At 34.3% G+C, this 12058-nt stretch overlaps 1 protein-coding gene across 8 annotated transcripts in view; it reads left to right on the forward strand.

Annotated features, from left to right (window-relative positions):
* The window catches only part of CNKSR2 (connector enhancer of kinase suppressor of Ras 2), a 256193-nt gene that overhangs the window by 234675 nt on the left and 9460 nt on the right, over positions 1 to 12058 (forward strand). The gene's annotated exons all lie outside the window — the stretch shown is intronic.

A 12058-nucleotide genomic window follows, 5' to 3' on the forward strand; every position in this document is an offset into this window, starting at 1 on the left:
ATCACCATTAATATGCTCTTTCAAGTAAATCAAACCCTGCACACCACTTTACCCTTTATTACTAAAAATTGTAATTAGTGTACTTGCCAATTTTAACTAATCAGTATCCAAAACCCATGTACCTCGATTTGTATAAATAGTGGAACAATTCCACCACTTGAGTCCAAACTCTTAGTATTTTAAACTTTGACATGATTCCTTTTATAGTTAGTTTGTGTCAAGATAATACTGGGATATTAAAAAAAGAACTAATTCCAAAGAATTAAGTCTTGAGACCAATTTGAAAAGTATTTCATGTGGTAGACAAAGTTACTTCAGTTTTTTTCTTCCAAGTTCTACTTTATCCATCTTCTTTGAAACAATCCAAATCTTTCTGCCTTTTTTCTTTTTTTGGTGTCAGCTAAAGGATCTTTTTGTTTATTAATTTTTTTTTAATTTTGTGGTGGAGGTAGGGAGTAGAGAAGCGACAGATTTAGGAGTAAAATTGGAAGATGCCACTGATCTTTCCAGTTCCTACTCACAGGTACCAAATCTGATGTATTGTGGATTACTGTTTTCTCTCATGATAAAACATTGCTTCCTATCACCTCTTACAAATCTGAAAAGTTGTTTCATGTGCCCTGAAAGTAATTATTAAAGAATGCACCATTCACACTTTCATCTATTTCCAACTTCTAATTTCTCATTTGTACTATGCAGTATGTAGTATGAAATGAAAATTCATTACCAAAGTGAACTCTAGTGAAATTCTCATATTTTCCACATCTTCTTTGGAGATATTGCATATAAAAGCACTTTATAAAGTGGAAAGCAAAACACAAATGTTAGTATCATAATTGATTTGCCTTCAGAATATGTACAGTAAATTGAGGAAGAGTAAAAGTTGTTCAGGGTTACTTCCTAGAATTTTTTAAAATACTAATTAGATTTTATGAATTTTGTGAAAACAATGCCAGTATTAAACTCCTAAATCCTATTTAAGAAAACCAAATTCAGAACCAGTTTTAACCCATATGTTCTGGCTTTTGATTTGATGTCTTAGTAGTAAATGATGTGGGTATCTGAAACCCACCTTTCTTAGCAGATTGCCTCGGTAGCTCCTGATGTAAGGTACCATTTCACTGGAGCTTCAGGCTTTGTCAATGCTAGGTACAGAAGCCGCATTTGATTTCAGCTTGTCTGTTTCTACGGGGAGCAATGTACTACAGTTCTTTCCACTTCCCAGGCTGACTTCTTCATCACCATGGAGACCAGATCTTCCCACACAAGTAAGATCTGCAACCATTCCTAGTATGGCTAAAACTAAGTCCTTGGAAACCAAGGCCTTCTATAATTAAAGTGTATTGTTTTGTTAAAGAAGAGTTCCTGCTTCTGCTTTTGCAGTATTTATTGATTTTCTACAAAGAGAAAACAGGGTTTCTAGTGCTGTGCTGAAGATTTACAATAAGGAGAAAGAAAATGTCATCATGACATTTTCCTTGGTCAAGTTCTGGTTTTGTGTGTATTAATGGTGTATACTCCACTTAGTCAGTTACTGTGGAGGAATGTTTCCTTTCAAATTATGTGACGGTTTTCCTAAATAGTAGATAACATATTTAATCTACACTTCATGGTGGTCTTAAAATGCTGCTTTTAATTTTGGTTTTGGATTGTCTAACTTTGTTTCTAAATCCAGTATTGGAGTCTTTTAGATTAGTTCTGCACTTGGTCACAATAAAATCAGTATGAGAAAACTTATTCTAGGACCTTGATCATAACTCTACATGGATTTAACAAGAAAGGATTGGTATAATGTCACTGTAAATCCAGTTATAGTACATCCAGATAGAGCAGCTCAACTATCTATAAAAGATCATATACACCAGTACAACTTATTGTAATGTGTTCTCTTTTTTAATTTTATTTTATTATAGTAATAATGTATTCTTTTATAATATATAAATTAGTATCAATAAAAAAGGGCCAAAGTTCTGCAGAGTTCTTTGATGGTCACATTTGTTAAGGAGGTACTGATTACACCATAGCTGCTCTCATTGTTTCCTCACCTCCCCCACAAATGGCACCAGTCAAAAGAGATGGTAAGGAAGTCATAAGTGGAACTTAAGAATTCCAAATTCACCCCTTGATTTGCACATCCTTACAAATTCGCATATCTAGTTTGACGGTTGTTTTTTCACCTGAGAGAGGACAGCATGGTCCTTGTTTAATATAAATACACTAAATAGGAATTACAAAAAAGCCTGACTTCAATTAAATATGGAATTGTCCATAATTTTTAAAAGATATTATGAATAAACTGGCACCATAAAGTTGCTGTAAATTAATTAATTTACAAATGGAAAACAAATTTGTTAATATAATTGGATTTTTTGTTTTGTTCACTAGCGGGAAGTTAGCAATTCATTGCTATATTTGAATACAAATTAAGTTTTACAATATGGAGAACCTTCTGACATTTCAAACATTTGAATTTTGCAAAACGAGCTCTCACCCTAATGAAGTCCCTGTATGATTCTAGTTTTCTGTAATTACACTGGGGAGTGTGAAATTCAACATGTGATGCTAAATGTTAAACACAGATATAGCTGGAAACCTTTTGCAAGAGCTATAAAGTCATTTGTATTTTTCCATAAGAACACTGAGAGTCAGCATATATCCAACTCTTTAGTAAAACTTACTTTCTTTAAAAAGGGCAATTCTATACAATTTTGTCAGGAGTGGAAAAAATGAAACGCATATATGATAGGGTATTTTATAAAAAATATGTTCTTAGATCCCATAGTTTTCCATCCCAAATGTAAAATGAGTTTGTTGGTGCAAAATGTAATAACCAGTAATTTCAAGACAACTAAGACTGAGTATGAATATTCATTATTCTAACCTCTGAGTTTTTTGCTAAGATGGATGTTTGTGCTAATTTGCTTACATCCATGCTGTATTTCTAATAAACATGATTTTATAGTGGTTTTTACCAAAATAATTTTTTCTTCTTATCGTGTACACAATACATTTTAAATACCTAAAAATGTAATAATTTAAATATCACGGTATGCAGATGACTCTAACAATGGGGATTTATGAGAATAGTCTCTGATGTAATTATTATAGATTGAAAACTAAGAGAGAATATGAAAATATTATTGATTAAGGGGAGAGATTAGATTTATAACAGATTTGAGGTAGAGAAAAATATGAATTCTGATAAGTAACTGTTGAGATAAAATTTGAGATTATTACAAACACCTTTTGAATTTTCTTTTCCTTTCTTGTCACTTGCTTTTCTGGGGAAGGTATTTTTGGTTGTCTTTACTGCTAAGAAATTCAGAACCCCCAAAGTAGCTCCTTCTTGCCAGAGCTGTTAATGAGCAAGTGATCCCAAATGTCAGGCTGGTATGCCAAGGAGGTGAGTAATAAGGCATTAACATTTAGAAGTTATTGAAGGGGGAAAATCAATATTACAATTTTTTGTAATATTATAAGTTCAGCCAGGAGAAGTAAGCAGAAGTCCATTTCAAGCTTCTATAATCATAAACAATGTTATAACGTGAGAGGAAGTAGTGTCTTTAAACTTTTAGCGTAAGAATCACTCCTTTTATTACTCTACTCCCAACCCACACACATGCACTCATACACCCATTGTTGTACTCTTGGAAAGAATTTATTATTTCACTCACTTCTGCAGATCAGTACCTCTTTTTCCCCCTCATTTAGTCTGGTGGGATATCATGATACTGGAGCTGATACTGAATGATATTTTTTTAAAAACAGTAATCTCACCAAAATCAAGACAGCAGTACTTAGAGGATAGTATATGAATCTAGTATGTGAATAAGAATACGGTGGAATTCTATAGAGCAAAAGTTCTCAAAGATCTATGTTACTGTTAATTTGAAAAAAATATATGTAAGTATTTATTTTAGATCAGATTTTCAAGAATTAAGAAGTTATGCCATTGACTGTCTACTTTTAGTCTACCTTAGTAGCAAGCTGGGCAGTAAATGCACAATTTGTATAGCATCAGAATTTACCGATCCTAGATCATGTTCGCTGATCAGCAACTTAGAAGAGGACATAGGACAAAGTCCTTTGTTTACTTTGAGTAGGTTCTGATGGAGTCAACAGACTAAATGTATCTTTACAACTCCAACCCCGCAGGTACAGATACCCTTTACCTGTTATTCCGTCAGAATGTCCAGTTTGGAGAATTCAAGTCAAGTGCAATAGGCAAATGAAGTAGTTTGCATCATGGAAGTATAATCAGTGTTGTGAAGACATTTTTACCACCCAGTCGCATAAGTGGTTCAAGGTTCAGATGACATTGGAACTGCTTTTTAGAGTGCCTATCAGCTAGGAAAGAGAATGCCCTAATAGGGTTGGAAGGACCAAAGAGGAATCTATTGAAAGAAATAGGCAAGAAAACAACTGAAGTGTAGTTGGTCCCAATTTACCTTTTCATTTTGGCAGACCAGACATAGTCTGGTCACAGACTATGTGTTGTGACACATAGGATTTACATGTTCAACCCATTGGCACTTCTCATCACTGAGTTACTTCACACTGATATCATCCAGACTGGATATCATCTATTGAATTTCATCCTTTTAATATAACCATGTAAGGTGGTGGTAGAGGTTGAAAATTCTCATAAATTAAAAATATGCATTGTTCATCTCTACATTATTGAGAGTAAAAAAGTCTCCAGCTATGTTGCCTCTGTAGCTATTTCATTTAGAAATGAGGATTTAAAAGAGATTATTTTAAAATAAGTAATTAATCATAAAATAGGTTGCAACAGCAACCCATTCTGCCAATAAGCTGCCATCTCTCCACGTTGCTGAAAGTTATTTCAAAATAACTTTATCTATGAAATACATTACTTCATATGTAAATATTTTGAATATAAATATTTTAAAATATGGATGACTTAGGATGGAGTGGTTTAAGACTTGATTTAAAATGTTTTATAGGGAAAGAAAGAAACTTTTCCTCTACTCTGTTAGGTTTTTTACCTGGAGCCTGTGAACTAAACTGACAAATGACAGATTAACAGGAGAAAAGGCATATACATTTTATTGTGTTAATTTAATTTTTATGTGCACAGAGGCCTTCATAGGAAAGAAATGAAGACCCAAAGAAGCACTTAGACCTGATTTTTATACACCATTTTAACAAAGCATGATAAATTATGGGGAACTGACAAGATAACCGGAAAAGGGGTTTGGGCTTCTAGAGCGGTAAATTTTGGAAAAGTTTATATATGAGGAAACTAACAGAAGATAAGGGCTATTTTAGTAAGATTTGTTTGTGCAGACCCATCTTGATGCCAGCTTCCTGTCTTCAAATGTTAAGGGTTGTTCTCCTGGTATGTAAGAGGAGAGGAGGAACACCTTCACAGTGGGAAATTTATGTCCTGCTTTAAGGCCGATTGGGGGATGGCCTAAGATCTTTCTATGTCTACTGCTTCTTAATTACCTTCAGCTAATCCTTAGGCCAAAATGGCATATTTTGAGGTGGCGTATTATGATCCCCTTCAAGTTTTTTTTTTTTGAAGTTGGTTTTGTTTTGGTTATTTTTTGTTGATGTATAGTTGATGTACAACATTATATAAGTTACAGATGTACACAGTATAGTGATTCACAATTTTTAAAGGTTATACTCCATTTATAGTTATTATAAAATATTGGCTATATTCCCTGTGTTGTACAGTATATCCTCATAGCTTATTTATTTTATACATAGTAGTTTGTACCTCTTAATCCCTACCCCTATATTGCCCCTCGCTCCTTCCCTCTCCCCACTGGTAACCACTAGTTCTCTATATCTGTGAGTCTGTTTCTCTTTTGTTATATTCGCTAGTTTGTTGTATTTTTTAGATTCCACATATAAGTGATATTATACAGTATGTCTTACTCTGTCTGACTTATTTGACTTAGCATAATGCCTCCAAGTCCATTCATGTTGCTACAAATGAAAATTTTTATTCTTTTCTATGGCTGAGTAGTATTCCATTGTATGTATATATACCACATCTTCTTATCCATTCGTATGTTGATGGACACTTAGATTGCTTCCATATCTTGGCAATTGTAGATAATGCTGCTATGAGCATTGGGGTGCATGAATCTTTTCGAATTAGTGTTTTTGGTTTTATTCGGATATATACCCAGGAGTGGAATTGCTGGGTCACATAGTAGTTCTAATTTTAGTTTTTTGAGAAACCTCCATACTGTTTTCCACAGTGGCCGTTTCAGTTTACATTCCCACCAAGTGTACGAAGGTTCCCTTTTCTGCACATCCTCACCAACATTTGTTATTTGTGTTCTTTTTGATGATAGCCATTCTGTCAGGTGTGTGAGGTGATATTTTATTGTGGTATGGATTTGTATCTCCCTGATGCTTGGCAGTGTTGAGCATCTTTTCATGTGCCTGTTGGCCATCTGCATGTCCTCTTTGGAGAAACGCCTGTTCAGGTCTTTTGCCCATTTTTTAATCGGGTTGCTTGTCTTTTTGATGTTGAGTTGTATGAGCTGTTTATGTATTTTGGATATTAACCCCTTATCGGGTCATATCATTTGCAAATATTTTCTACCATTCAGTAGGTTGTCTTTTCATTTTGTCAGTGGTTTCCTTTGCTATGCAAGTGATTTTAAGTTTAATTAGGTCCCATCTGTTTATTTTTGCTTCTGTTTCATTTGCTTTAGGAGACTGATCAAAAAATTGCTTTGATTTATGTCCAAGAGTGCTCTGCCTGTTTTCTTCTAGGAGTTTTATGGTTTCCAGTCTTACATTTAGGTCTTTAATCGTTTTGAGTTTATTTTTGTATATGGTGTTAGAGAATGTTCTAATTTCATTCTTTTACATGTAGCTGTCCAGTTTTCCCAGCACCACTTATTGAAGAGATTATCTTTTCTCCATTGTATGTTCTTGCCTCCTTTGTCATAGATAATTGACCGTAAGTGCATGGGTTTATTTCTGGGCTCTATATTCTGCTCCAGTCCTCTTCAGTTTTAACGTCTATCGTAAGCATCAAAACTCAGCTGTTTTATATCATATATATATGTATATACACACATACATTCATATTTTAATGATCTTCTTTAAATTTGCCCTAAAGTTCAAATATAATTTATTTTCTGTGTATTCCAAATATACTTATCAATTTAAATTAATATATCCATACAATATGTATCATTAATGTAATTATACATAGTATAATTACATATAATATACATTGTTAGGGTAATGGTATAATTACATTACAGTCGTATAATAGAATCTGTATATATGTATGTGTATATATATATATATATATATATATATGTATACACTAATAAAGTAGAGCTTTATTTTACTGATAATCTATATAAACTATAAAATTATAAGACAGAAATGGGGAAGGTACAACTATACCGTGAACTCTTTGAGGTCAGACTGTCATCTTCGTATATTTATCCCTAACATTTGATATAGTATATATACCCATAGGCACCCATTAAATCCTCATTGAACCGTGCATGTCTATAAAAATGAATTCCTCCCATTTTCTATTTTAAAATCTGAAAGATGACATTTTGGGATGACAATATAATCTGGCAGAATTCCATAGTACATTTTTCTGATATATCTATAGATGCTTCATTGAAAATAAACTCGGGGTAAATTGAATTAACATATTAAGTACTTCCGTGACTATTAAACATAAAAGACCTTTTAAATTGTTGCCAATATATAAGCTTCAGTTAAAGGGTATTTTAGGTGTACCTTTATTTCAGATAGTGGTTTTAATGCAGACAGAAAAAGCCAGAGTGTGTGGTATGCTCATAAGTCCTAAGTGCTCTCTAAGGTCATAATATAGCGGTAAGTAGTTTGAGATACTACTTTCATAAGGAAATACTCTGTCTCCCGTGAATCATACACAGAGAATGGAATTGTTATTTGGCAATTTATAGGAACATTTTATCTGGGAACAGTATTTCTTTATCTGTTTTGCCTGTAGCTAGGTTCACCAAATATTTTTATTTTACCTGGAATTTCTAATTATCTCCATAAGTGTTATAAGTATAATCACAAACTATATTACTTTTTGCTATTTATCACTTTATTTTGAAAAAGAATACTTTATTATTCATAAAATAAAAGACTTTCTAATTCCTTCCCCCGTGTTATAAGTATAATCACAAACTATATTACTTTTTGCTATTTATCACTTTATTTTGAAAAAGAATACTTTATTATTCACAAAATAAAAGACTTTCTAATTCCTTCCCCCATGGTAGTAAAAGTAAGCAAACAAACAAATTTTTTTAAACCTGATATACTGTCTATTTGAACTCCACCTTTACAAGAAAATAGGCCCTCAAAATTTGGACAGCTACCACTCAAGCCACAATTAAGTCTCTCTCTTGGTCCGAACATTCTGAACCTAGGTGTCAGCCCACTTTTTCCAAGACTTTCACTGAGAAAAGTAATTATCACTGACGGTCAATTCCTGGTGTTAGATATTCCTGTTTTACAAAAAGAAAAACTTAAATCTGAACACATACATTTAGAAGAAGGGGGAGATCCAGATAATTGTGGTAAATTAGATTTTTTTCAAAAGCACACAAAACAGTTCTACTCTCCCAGGAGCTCCACGTGTGTTACTATTGATAAGCTTGGATGTCTGCCTTGTTATCTGCAAGCAGCTTAAGACCAGTTGTCAGTGGCTTTGCCCTTAAATTTGCCCTCAAGCTCACTGATAATGGAAGTGGAGTATATGGATCCAGTTTTCTCTTAGAACTCAGAAGTAGGAATCTTTGAAAATGCTGTTCTGGCTTAAGCACTTCTTATTTCCATTTTCATATATTTTCTTCTATTTCATTCATTAAGGAAAACATTTTTTTTACCTATTTTGTATTCAGACTTAATCATTCTCTTGCAAATGTTTGTGCCTCCATCCTTACCCTATAATCTAATCGTCAGGATTTGATTGAAGGATCATCAGCTCTTCCTAGCAGGTACACTATTAGAAGCCTGATTACCTTTCTAAAACTTATGTTTCTAGAATTTCTATTTCTGCTTATTATTTGAGTGGAAAGAGTTTTAAATTCATAAAACAAAAAGGGAAAGAAACATTCTTCTCAACATATCCTACATAGATTCAGTCCGTAAAGAGCTTGCATGAGAAGTGGATCAACACTGGAAGAAGTCATCCTATACATGACTCAACATGGCATTACATCTGGGTGCACCATTCAGATCTCGAGGGACTCAGTAACAGGGAAACAGGATCTTTTTCTTTCTGTCTGGCCTGGTAGCCTCACAATTGGGGGTTTCAGTGATGAATGGAAGCTCAATAAATATTTAAGTAATATGCCAAACAGCAACATTACTGATTTTCTTGGGGTAGCATAGATATGTTGCTGTTGTTTCAAAATGTGCTTGATTAAAAGCTTGGTAAATAGTGAGGTATATTTTAATAGCAGGAAGTAGGAAATATTTTTTATAGTCAGTATATTGACCGAAAGAAAACAAAACAATCAAGAGCCATATAATTTAATTTTTAGGGTCTTTAAGAAACATGCAATTTCCACTGGTCCTTTAAAAAAAACAGGCATAAAATTAGTCTGTCACTATAATAAGTAATTTTAACTGGTTTGAATGTTTTGACTATTTGAGTAGGGATAAATGAAGTTGTCAGCTACAAAGGAGAAGAGTAGAAATAGGGAGAGAGAGAATGCCCAATGAAAACACAAAGGGAGAGAAAAGGAGAGTGCTGAGAACCGGAAAGGAACTTGCAAAAAGTTAAAGACACATAAATATAAGATTCACAGAAGTCAAAAATAGGCTTTCATCAAACAGTATCTTTATGCAGTGGGTTTTTGTGTTTTAGAGATTTCATGTAGATTAGCCATACACCAGTCCATCATATCTGACCCTCCTGGCCTGCCCATGCTGTTCATACTTGGGATTCAGAATGCACACACCAAGACATAGAGTTGATTCAACGGGCTTGAGTCTGGAAGTATCTGTATATTTGTTCTGTTTGCCTCAAAAATAAAGAGGAACTATTTAATGCTACCTAAAAGCATAGCTTGAAAGAATTTATTCAAGCAGTTTACCACGGCCTCTTTCATTTTGCTGTATTCTCAGTAGACCTGGATATTTCCATCGGATTCCTCAGCAAAAACCTTGAAATCATTTGAGTTACATAATACAATGTTATACCGGTGACGAGACTAAAAATAAAGCCCTATGTGACTTGCCCAACTACAAAGTCTTCTGACTTACAAACTACTTATATGTGTAATACAAAAAAATTGGCATCACTCCAACCAGCCCTCACAATGTGACTGGCCTAAAGCAGGAGGCCTCAAACTGCAGTGGGCACAAGAATCACCTGGGTTGCTTGCTTTAAAATGCAGATTTCTGAGTTCCACACCCAGAAATCCTGATTGAGTAGATTAAGTGTAGGGCCCAGGAATCTGTGTTTAACAAGCCAGCCTCTGCCCCTGAGATTTGGTAGCCAGTGGTCCTGACCACTGCTAGTTGAAGAGACACCTTGCTGGAGAGAGTTATCTTCTCTTATGTTAGTACATACAGACTGGGAAATAGCTATAGTCACTTTGAAATAGCATTCCACCCCCCACCATCCTGCACTTTGGCAAGGCCTCAACTGAGGAGGTGTTTCCAGTCTCTTGAAGTAGAATTTACCAATCCTCTACAGTGTCTTTAAATGTAACTAAATGTGACTTAGTTACCAAGGCTCTAGTTCAGGTTTAGTATGGGTTAAGTGCACTAGAAATTAAACCATTCAGGTGACATTGTTTCTGAGGGGGAAATGTTTGAATTGCATAGATAAATTAGAAACAGCTTAAATTTAGGAATGACCTTGTGCCAAGCATTAGGTTGCCTCTGATTTTGCAGTTTGAAGTTCCATAACCTTACGAAACAAAGTAGTAGAATCCAGAGCTAGCGTTCCAGTATTATAATTTTCTAAAAAATGAGGTGTTATCTTTTGTTTCATTTGACCTACCTATGAAGATTGCTTAGTTCCCAGCCCCTTTTCTGCAAAAGAAGGTTATGATATAAACAAAAATTAGTTCTGCTGATTTCTGGACCAAGCTGCATCCTATTTTCTAAATACTGTGCTATGGGCAGCACACTCCCTTCCCATTTTCTGAGGGAGCTAGTAATGAACAACATGCTGTCTCTGTTCCCTCTCCCATTTTGTTCCTTCTTCTTGATATAACTCAAAAGGTACTACAGGATGTAGCAGATAAAGATCTGCCCTAGGCTAGAAAGTAAAAATATCACTGATTTGTGCCTGGTGACAATATTTGCATTCCTCAAAATCCAAACTAAAATGAACTTAAAAGAGACTAGTTTATTTCAGCCCAATTGTTCTTAGTGTCCCAGGTCATTCAGAAATTTTATTCTCCTCTAGTTTCTTAATTCCTTGGAATGTGGCTTGTGCGCAGGTGTCAAGTCACCCTTTCATCACGTTGACCCTGTGAAGCTTTTCACTTCTCTTCACTTTGTGTTGGTCAGCATTCAGCCACTTCCTTGGAGCCACACTAGCTGGGCTTTTATATCTCACCAGTTAGCACCTGGTAGCGTGTGAATCAGCGTAGTTAGATAGAAGGTAGACCAAAAAACTTCTCATACTTCTTGATTGGATGAATTTGAGGAAAGATCTTGTATAGAACAACAGTTTAATTTTCTTGAAAGTCTGATCATTTTACATGTGTGTGGAGAATACTATTAACATAAACTTTTCTGATTAAAATTATAGATATGCATATACAGGTATAGAGGCAGGAAAAGATGTATCTGCACTGTGTATTATTTTGTATACATAAGATTGGCGTTTCCAGATAACCAAGCTTAAAACAAAAAGTGTCCCATTTTTGGCCAAGTAGACTTGCATGCCAACAGAAAGACATTATGGTATTAAAACCATATGCAATTCTAGCCATATTTTTCTCTTTTCTCTTCATGGGTATTGCATGATGGTATTTCTAATACAAATACTAATATGCTTTGGAAATAATGGCACTCGCAGGTCTTTCATCATATT

This window comes from Monodon monoceros, unplaced genomic scaffold (assembly GCF_005190385.1).
Source record: "Monodon monoceros isolate NGI ecotype Baffin Bay Population unplaced genomic scaffold, NGI_Narwhal_1 Super_Scaffold_22, whole genome shotgun sequence".
NCBI lineage: Eukaryota > Metazoa > Chordata > Mammalia > Artiodactyla > Monodontidae > Monodon > Monodon monoceros.